The following is a 9,683-nucleotide window of genomic DNA, read 5'->3' as shown; positions in this document are numbered from 1 at the left end:
ACCAGAAATAATAATAGAATTACCGTATTTTCCGCACTATAAGGCGCACCGGATTATAAGGCGCACCTTCAATGAATGGCCTATTTTAGAACTGTTTTCATATATAGGGCGCACCGGATTATAAGGCGCATAGAATAGAATATACTGCAGTCAAACGTTTGACTGGGTTTGCGTTATGCAGTGGTCACCAACCTTTTCAAGCCTAAGATCACATCCAAAGTCCAAATGTAAACCAAGATCTACCACTTGCAAAAAAATATGAAAAAACATGTGGCTGAGCTGTAAAACCTTGTTTATACTCGACGCGTCCGGATGAGCGCAAAGGTAATAAAAAACTAATATCCGTCTGCTCGGGCAGATTCGGCTCCCAGTCGTGCATCTTCGGATGCGGAGGCGCGCGCGCGGCAAAATGACGTCATTGTGACAGCGCGCGCGCCTCCGCATCCGAAGATGCACGACTTTGAGCCGAATCTGCCCGAGCAGACGGATATTAGTACATCTCATCACACCGGCACCCAGTTTGCGCGTCTAAATCAGTTGTATGGTCTGGTCTGGTGTTCAGTCTAAAACAAAACAGTTGCGTCAAGTATAAATGCCTCGTCTGTTTGGGGAGGTGCGTGCGCAGTCAGCGGAGGCTCGCTCCGGTGCCAGGCGAAAGTATAAACAAAAGGTTTAAGTCAGCGGTTGTTTTACAGACATTAATATAAGGCGCCAGATCCATATATAAGGCGCTCCGGATTATAAGGCGCACTGTCGTTTTTTGAAAAAATTAAAGGCTTTTAAGTGCGCCTTATAGTGCGGAAAATACGGTATTAAGATAATAATAGCTAGATGCGAAAGTTCAACGAGACAAACTTTAAGTTGGCTTGAGAAAGTTTGGACCAGAATGTTTTTTGCTAGGCAGTTGCTAGGATGTTATGGGTGGTCATTATTGTGTTGCTAGGCGGTTGCTAGGGTATTCTGGGTGGTTGCTATGGTGTTGCTAAGCGGTTGCTAGGGTATTCTGGGTGGTTGCTAAGCGGTTGCTAGGGTGTTCTGGGTGGTTGCTATGTTGTTGCTAGGCAGTTGCTAAGGTATTTTGGGGGGTTGCTAGGGTGTTGCTAGGCGGTTGCTAAGGTATTTCAGGTGGTTGCTAGGGTCTTTTGGGTGGTTGCTAGGTGGTTGCTAGTATGTTCTGGGTGGTTGCTAGGCGGATTCTATGGTGTTGCTAAGCGGTTGCTAAGGTATTTTGGGTGGTTGCTAGGGTGTTTCTAGGCGGTTGCTAGGGTATTCTGGGTGGTTGCTATTGTGTTGCTAGGCGGTTGCTAAGGTATTTTGGGGGGTTGCTAGGCGGTTGCTAGGGTATTCTGGGTGGTTGCTATTGTGTTGCTAGGCGGTTGCTAAGGTATTTTGGGGGGTTGCTAGGGTGTTGCTAGGCGGTTGCTAAGGTATTTCGGGTGGTTGCTATGGTATTCTGGGTGGTTTTAAGGCGGTTGCTAGGGTATTTTGGGTGGTTGCTATGCAGTTGCTAGGGTATTTTGGGTGGTTGCTAGGGTGTTATGGGTGGTTGCTATGCAGTTGCTAGGGTATTTTGGGTGGTTGCTAGGGTGTTATGGATGGTTACTAGGGTGTTTTGGTGGTTGCTAGGGTGTTGCTAGATGGTTGCTAGGGTGTTCTGGGTGGTTGCTATGGTATTGTTAGGTGGTTGCTAAGGTTTTTTGGGTGGTTGCTAGGCGGTGGCTAGGGTATTCTGGGTGGTTGCTATTGTGTTGCTAGGCGGTTGCTAAGGTATTTTGGGAGGTTGCTAGGGTGTTGCTAGGCGGTTGCTAAGGTATTTCGGGTGGTTGCTATGGTATTCTGGGTGGTTTTAAGGCGGTTGCTAGGGTATTTTGGGTGGTTTTTATGCAGTTGCTAGGGTATTTTGGGTGGTTGCTAGGGTGTTATGGGTGGTTGCTATGCAGTTGCTAGGGTATTTTGGGTGGTTGCTAGGGTCTTATGGATGGTTACTAGGGTGTTTTGGTGGTTGCTAGATGGTTGCTAGGGTGTTCTGGGTGGTTGCTATGGTATTGTTAGGTGGTTGCTAAGGTTTTTTGGGTGGTTGCTAGGCGGTGGCTAGGGTATTCTGGGTGGTTGCTATTGTGTTGCTAGGCGGTTGCTAAGGTATTTTGGGGGGTTGCTAGGGTGTTGCTAGGCGGTTGCTAAGGTATTTCGGGTGGTTGCTATGGTATTCTGGGTGGTTTTAAGGCGGTTGCTAGGGTATTTTGGGTGGTTTTTATGCAGTTGCTAGGGTATTTTGGGTGGTTGCTAGGGTGTTATGGGTGGTTGCTATGCAGTTGCTAGGGTATTTTGGGTGGTTGCTAGGGTCTTATGGATGGTTACTAGGGTGTTTTGGTGGTTGCTAGGGTGTTGCTAGATGGTTGCTAGGGTGTTCTGGGTGGTTGCTATGGTATTGCTAGGTGGTTGCTAAGGTATTTTGGGTGGTTGCTAGGCGGTTGCTAGGGTATTCTGGGTGGTTGCTATTGTGTTGCTAGGCGGTTGCTAAGGTATTTTGGGGGGTTGCTAGGGTGTTGCTAGGCGGTTGCTAAGGTATTTCGGGTGGTTGCTATGGTATTCTGGGTGGTTTTAAGGCGGTTGCTAGGGTATTTTGGGTGGTTGCTAGGGTCATTTGGGTGGTTGCTAGGCGGTTGCTAGTGTGTTCTGGGTGGTTGCTATGGTGTTGCTAAGCGGTTGCTAAGGTATTTTGGGTGGTTGCTAGGGTCTTTCTAGGCGGTTGCTAGGCTGTTCTGGGTGGTTGCTATTGTGTTGCTAGGAGGTTGCTAAGGTATTCTGGGTGGTTGCTAGGCGGTTGCTATGGTGTTCTGGGTGGTTGCTAGGATATTTTCAGTTGTTGCTATGGTCTTTTGGGTGGTCGCTATGCGGTTGCTAGGGTATTTCGGGTGGTTGCTATGGTATTCTGGGTGGTTTTAAGGCGGTTGCTAGGGTATTTTGGGTGGTTTTTATGCAGTTGCTAGGGTATTTTGGGTGGTTGCTAGGGTGTTATGGGTGGTTGCTATGCAGTTGCTAGGGTATTTTGGGTGGTTGCTAGGGTCTTATGGATGGTTACTAGGGTGTTTTGGTGGTTGCTAGGGTGTTGCTAGATGGTTGCTAGGGTGTTCTGGGTGGTTGCTATGGTATTGCTAGGTGGTTGCTAAGGTATTTTGGGTGGTTGCTAGGCGGTTGCTAGGGTATTCTGGGTGGTTGCTATTGTGTTGCTAGGCGGTTGCTAAGGTATTTTGGGGGGTTGCTAGGGTGTTGCTAGGCGGTTGCTAAGGTATTTCGGGTGGTTGCTATGGTATTCTGGGTGGTTTTAAGGCGGTTGCTAGGGTATTTTGGGTGGTTGCTAGGGTCATTTGGGTGGTTGCTAGGCAGTTGCTAGTGTGTTCTGGGTGGTTGCTATGGTGTTGCTAAGCGGTTGCTAAGGTATTTTGGGTGGTTGCTAGGGTCTTTCTAGGCGGTTGCTAGGCTGTTCTGGGTGGTTGCTATTTTGTTGCTAGGAGGTTGCTAAGGTATTCTGGGTGGTTGCTAGGCGGTTGCTTAGGTGTTCTGGGTGGTTGCTAGGATATTTTCAGTTGTTGCTATGGTCTTTTGGGTGGTCGCTATGCGGTTGCTAGGGTATTTTAGGTGGTTGCTAGGGTGTTATGGATGGTTACTAGGGTGTTTTGGGTGGTTGCTAGGGTGTTGCTAGATGGTTGCTAGGGTGTTCTGGGTGGTTGCTATGGTGTTGCTAGGCTTTTGCTAGGGTGTTCTGGGTGGTTGCTAGGGTGTTTTGGGTGGTTGCTATGGTATTGCTAGGTGGTTGCTAAGGTATTTTGGGTGGTTGCTAGGCGGTTGCTAGGGTGTTCTGGGTGGTTGCTATTGTGTTGCTAGGCGGTTGCTAAGGTATTCTGGGTAGTTGCAAGGCGGTTGCTAGGGTATTTTGGGTGGTTGCTAGGCGGTTGCTAAGGTATTCAGGGCAGTTGATATGGTGTTACTAGGTGGTTGGTAGTTGTCACAGATGGTTACTATGGAGTTTTTATAGAGTTCTTAGCATGATGTTTTGGGTGGTTGCTAGGGTGTTGCTAGGGTATATTGGGTTGTTACTAGGGTGTTCTGGGTGGTTGCTAGGCGGTTGCTAGGATATTTTGGGTGGTTGGTATGGAGATTTTAGGCCATTACTTATTGGCTGCGCGATAATATAAATCCTCTGAGGGAGAGAGAGAGGGAGAGACGCAGGTGTGTCAGGCCCTTTGTGTCTGTGTGTGTGAAAACGTCAGTTTGGATTAGAATTTTTTTAGAATGCCCAATGTTAAGTCAATGGGACTTTTTCCGAGTTTTGATCGTCATTTCTTGGAAAACCGTAAGTCCGATCAGTTGGAAAAGATATAGCATATCGAGTCAGAATAGTCTGAAGGTCTGAGCCGAGGTTGGAGTATGTAGAGTTAAAGCTCTAGGCTGCATTAAATTTATAAATTTTAGTCTCAGAAGAAGAAGAAGAACTAGATGCGAAAGTTCGTCGAGACAAACTTTAAGTTGGCTTGAGAAAGTTTGGACCGGAAAGTTTTTTGATAGGCGTTTGCTAGGATGTTAGGGGTGGTCGCTATGGTGTTTCTAGGGTGTTTTGGGCAATTGCTAGGGTGTTCTGGGTGGTTCCTAGGTGGTTGCTAGGGTGTTCTGGGTGGTTGCTAGGATATTTTGGGTGGTTGCTAGGGTCTTTTGGGTGGTTGCTAGGGTGTTCTGGGTGGTTACTAGGATGTTTTGTGTGGTTGCTATGGTGTTGCTAGGGTATTTTGGGTGGTTGCTAGGGTGTTTTGGGTGGTTGCTAGGGTGTTCTGGGTGGTTGCTAGGCGGTTGCTAGGGTGTTCTGGGTGGTTACTAGGATGTTTTGTGTGGTTGCTATGGTGTTGCTAGGGTATTTTGGGTGGTTGCTAGGGTCTTTTGGGTGGTTGCTAGGCGGTTGCTAGGGTGTAGTTGGGTGGTTGCTAGGGTGTTCTGGGTGGTTGCTAGGATATTTTGGGTGGTTGCTAGGGTCTTTTGGGTGGTTGCTAGGGTGTTCTGGGTGGTTGCTAGGGTATTTTGGGTGGTTGCTAGGCGGTTGCTAGGGTATTTTGGTGGTTGCTAGGGTGTTCTGGGTGGTTGCTAGGGTGTTGCTAGGGTATTTTGGGTGGTTGCTAGGGTCTTTTGGGTGGTTGCTAGGCGGTTGCTAGGGTGTTTTGGGTGGTTGCTAGGATATTTTGGGTGGTTGCTAGGCGTTTGCTAGGGTGTTTTGGGTGGTTGCTAGGGTGTTCTGGGTGGTTGCTAGGCGGTTGCTAGGGTGTTATGGGTGGTTACTAGGATGTTTTGTGTGGTTGCTATGGTGTTGCTAGGGTCTTTTGGGTGGTTGCTAGGGTCTTTTGGGTGGTTGCTAGGTGGTTGCTAGGGTGTTTTGGGTGGTTTGCTAGGGTCTTTTGGGTGGTTGCTAGGTGGTTGCTAGGGTGTTTAGGGTGGTTGCTAGGATATTTTGGGTGGTTGCTAGGATCTTTTAGGCGGTTGCTAGGGTATTTTGGATGGTTGCTAGGGTGTTCTGGGTGGTTGCTATGGTATTCAGAGCGGTTGATATGGTGTTGCTAGGTGGTTGGTAGTTGTTACAGATGGTTACTATGGAGTTTTTATAGAGTTCTTACTTAACTTATCGCTATTAGCATGTAGCTATGCACTGCTAGCATGTGTAGCATGTTGAAAGTGCTGTTTGCTAGCATGAGCCAAAAGAGCCAAACCTCATTTCTATACGATGTTCTGATACAGAGATATAGGTCTTGCAAAACGGTTGCTAGGATACTCAAGTTTGGTTGCTATGGAGTTGTTTGGGAGCTGGGAGCTTTAAACTTAAGAAGTTTAAATTGGTTTAAAGTTTAAAGTAGTTTGAAGTTTATGACAGAGAGATAGATAGATAAATAAGTTAGATAGATAGACACACACACACACACACACACACACACACACACACACACACACACACACACACACACACACACACACACACACACACACACACACACACACACACACACAGAGTTTATGAGTTTAGAGTTTATAAGTGTATAAATTGATGAGTTTATAAGTGTACAAGTTTTTGAGTTTAGAGTTCAGAGTTTATTAATTTATGAGTTTAAGAGTTCATAAGTCTATGAATTCATGAGTTTATTAGTTAATTAGTTATTAAATTTAAGTTAATTAGTTTATAAGTGTATGAGATTAGAGTTTATTAGTTTAAATGAGTTTCATTGGCTAATATATATAGAATGGCAGTTTGAATTAGTCTTCAAGGGATTTAGATTTAAATTTTTGTCGGTTGGTGAGTTTTAATTTTTTTAGAATGCTCAATGTTAAGTCAATGGGAGTTTTTCCGAGTTTTGATCGTCATTTGTAGGAAAACCGTAAGTCCGATCAGTCTGAAAAGATATAGCATATAACTTCAGATCAGTTTCAGTGTCTGAGCCGAGTTTGGAGTATGTAGAGTTAAAGCTCTAGGGCGAGTTTGAGTCAACAGTTTTTTACAGAAGAAGAATAATAATATTAACTAGATGCGAAAGTTCGTCGAGACAAACTTTAAGTTGGCTTGAGAAAGTTTGGAGCAGAACGTTTTTTGCTAGGCGGTTGCTAGGATGTTGCTATGGTGTTGCTAGGGTATTTTGGGAGGTTGCTAGGGTGTTCTGGGTGGTTGCTATGTGGTTGCTAGGGTGTCCTGGGTGGTTGCTAGGGTATTTTGGGTGGTTGCTAGGTGGTTGCTAGGGTCGTTTGGGTGGTTGCTAGGCGGTTGCTAGGGTGTTCTGGGTGGTTGCTAGGGTGTTTTGGGTGGTTGCTAGGGTATTTTGGGTGGTTGCTAGGCGGTTGCTAGGGTCTTTTGGGTGGTTGCTAGGGTGTTTTGGGTGGTTGCTAGGGTATTCTGGGTGGTTGCTAGGCGGTTGCTAGGGTCTTTTGAGTGGTTGCTAGGATCTTTTGGGTGGTTGCTAGGCGGTTGCTAGGGTGTTCTGGGTGGTTGCTAGGGTGTTTTGGGTGGTTGCTAGGGTATTCTGGGTGGTTGCTAGGCGGTTGCTAGGGTCTTTTGGGTGGTTGCTAGGGTCTTTTGGGTGGTTGCTAGGGTCTTTTGGGTGGTTGCTAGGGTGTTCTGGGTGGTTGCTAGGGTGTTCTGGGTGGTTGCTAGGGTATTCTGGGTGGTTGCTAGGCGGTTGCTAGGGTCTTTTGGGTGGGTGCTAGGCGGTTGCTAGGGTGTTCTGGGTGGTTGCTAGGGTGTTTTGGGTGGTTGCTAGGGTATTCTGGGTGGTTGCTAGGCGGTTGCTAGGGTCTTTTGGGTGGTTGCTATGGTATTCTGGGTGGTTGCTAGGGTCTTTTGGGTGGTTGCTAGGCGGTTGCTAGGGTGTTCTGGGTGGTTGCTAGGGTGTTCTTGGTGGTTGCTAGGTGGTTGCTAGGTGGTTGCTAGGGTGTTCTGGGTGGTTGCTATGGTATTCAGAGCGGTTGATATGGTGTTACTAGGTGGTTGGTAGTTGTCACAGATGGTTACTATGGAGTTTTTATAGAGTTCTTACTTAACTAATCGCTATTAGCATGTAGCTATTCACTGCTAGCATGTGTAGCATGTTGAAAGTGCTGTTTGCTAGCATGAGTCAAAAGAGCCAAACCTCATCTCTATACGATGTTCTGATACAGAGATATAGGTCTTGCAAAACGGTTGCTAGGATACTCAAATTTGGTTGCTATGGAGTTGCTTGGGAGCTGGGAGCTTTAAACTTAAGAAGTTTAAATTGGTTTAAAGTTTAAAGTAGTTTGAAGTTTATGACAGAGAGATAGATAGATAAATAAGTTAGATAGATAGATACACACACACACACACACACACACACACACACACACACACACACACACACACACACACACACACACACACACACACACACACACACACACACACACACACACACACACACACACACACTCAAACAGACTACCTCGCTCACACACTCACTCAGACACTCAGACACACACACACACACACACACACACACACACTCAGAGTTTATGAGTTTAGAGTTTATAAGTTTAAATGAGTTTAGAGTTCAGAGTTTATTAATTTATGAGTTTAAGAGTTTATAAGTCTATGAATTCATGAGTTTATTAGTTAATTAGTTATTAAATTTAAGTTAATTAGTTTATAAGTGTATGAGATTAGAGTTTATTAGTTTAAATGAGTTTCATTGGCTAATATATATAGAATGGCAGTTTGAATTAGTCTTCAAGGGATTTAGATTTGAATTTTTGTCGGTTGGTGAGTTTGAATTTTTTTTAGAATGCCCAATGTTAAGTCAATGGGAGTTTTTCCGAGTTTTGATCGTCATTTGTAGGAAAACCGTAAGTCCGATCAGTCTGAAAAGATAAAGCAACTAACTTCAGATCAGTTTGAGTTTTGGTCAACGTTTGAGTCAACGGTTTTTCACAGAAGAATAATAATAACTAGATGCGAAAGTTCGTCGAGACAAACTTTAAGTTGGCTTGAGAAAGTTTGGACCAGAACGTTTTTTGCTAGGCGGTTGCTAGGATTTTATGGGTGGTTGCTATGGTTTTCCTAGGGTATTTTGGGAGGTTGCTAGGGTGTTCTGGGTGGTTGCTAGGTGGTTGCTAGGGTGTCCTGGGTGGTTGCTAGGGTCTTTTGGGTGGTTGCTAGGGTCTTTTGGGTGGTTGCTAGGCGGCTGCTAGGGTGTTCTGGGTGGTTGCTAGGGTTTTTTGGGTGGTTGCTAGGTTATTCTGGGTGGTTGCTAGGCGGTTGCTAGGACATTTTGGGTGGTTGCTAGGGTCTTCTGGGTGGTTGCTAGGTGGTTGCTAGGGTGTCCTGGGTGGTTGCTAGGGTCTTTTGGGTGGTTGCTAGGCGGTTGCTAGGGTGTTCTGGGTGGTTGCTAGGGTGTTTTGGGTGGTTGCTAGGGTGTTTTGGGTGGTTGCTAGGTGGTTGCTAGGGTCTTTTAGGTGGTTGCCAGGCGGTTGCTAGGGTGTTCTGGGTGGTTGCTAGGGTATTCTGGGTGGTTGCTAGGATATTTTGGGTGGTTGCTAGGGTGTTTTGGGTGGTTGCTAGGGTCTTTTGGGTTGTTGCTAGGCGGTTGCTAGGGTATTTTGGGTGGTTGCTAGGGTGTTTTGGGTGGTTGCTAGGGTATTCTGGGTGGTTGCTAGGTGGTTGCTAGGGTCTTTTGGGTGGTTGCTAGGCGGTTGCTATGATGTTCTGGGTGGTTGCTAGGGTGTTTTGGGTGGTTGCTAAGGTCTTTTGGGTGGTTGCTAGGGTGTTCTGGGTGGTTGCTAGGCGGTTGCTAGGGTGTTATGGGTGGTTACTAGGATGTTTTGTGTGGTTGCTATGGTGTTGCTAGGGTATTTTGGGTGGATGCTAGGGTGTTTTGGGTGGTTGCTAGGGTGTTCTGGGTGGTTGCTAGGCGGTTGCTAGGGTGTTATGGGTGGTTACTAGGATGTTTTGTGTGGTTGCTATGGTGTTGCTAGGGTATTTTGGGTGGTTGCTAGGGTCTTTTGGGTGGTTTCTAGGGTGTTTTGGGTGGTTGCTAGGTGGTTGCTAGGGTGTTCTGGGTGGTTGCTAGGATATTTTGGGTGGTTGCTAGGGTCTTTTGGGTGGTTGCTAGGCGGTTGCTAGGGTCTTTTGGGTGGTTGCTAGGGTGTTT

This window comes from Leuciscus leuciscus, assembly GCF_965113295.1.
Source record: "Leuciscus leuciscus genome assembly, chromosome: 3".
NCBI lineage: Eukaryota > Metazoa > Chordata > Actinopteri > Cypriniformes > Leuciscidae > Leuciscus > Leuciscus leuciscus.
This window is presented reverse-complemented; position numbering follows the sequence as displayed.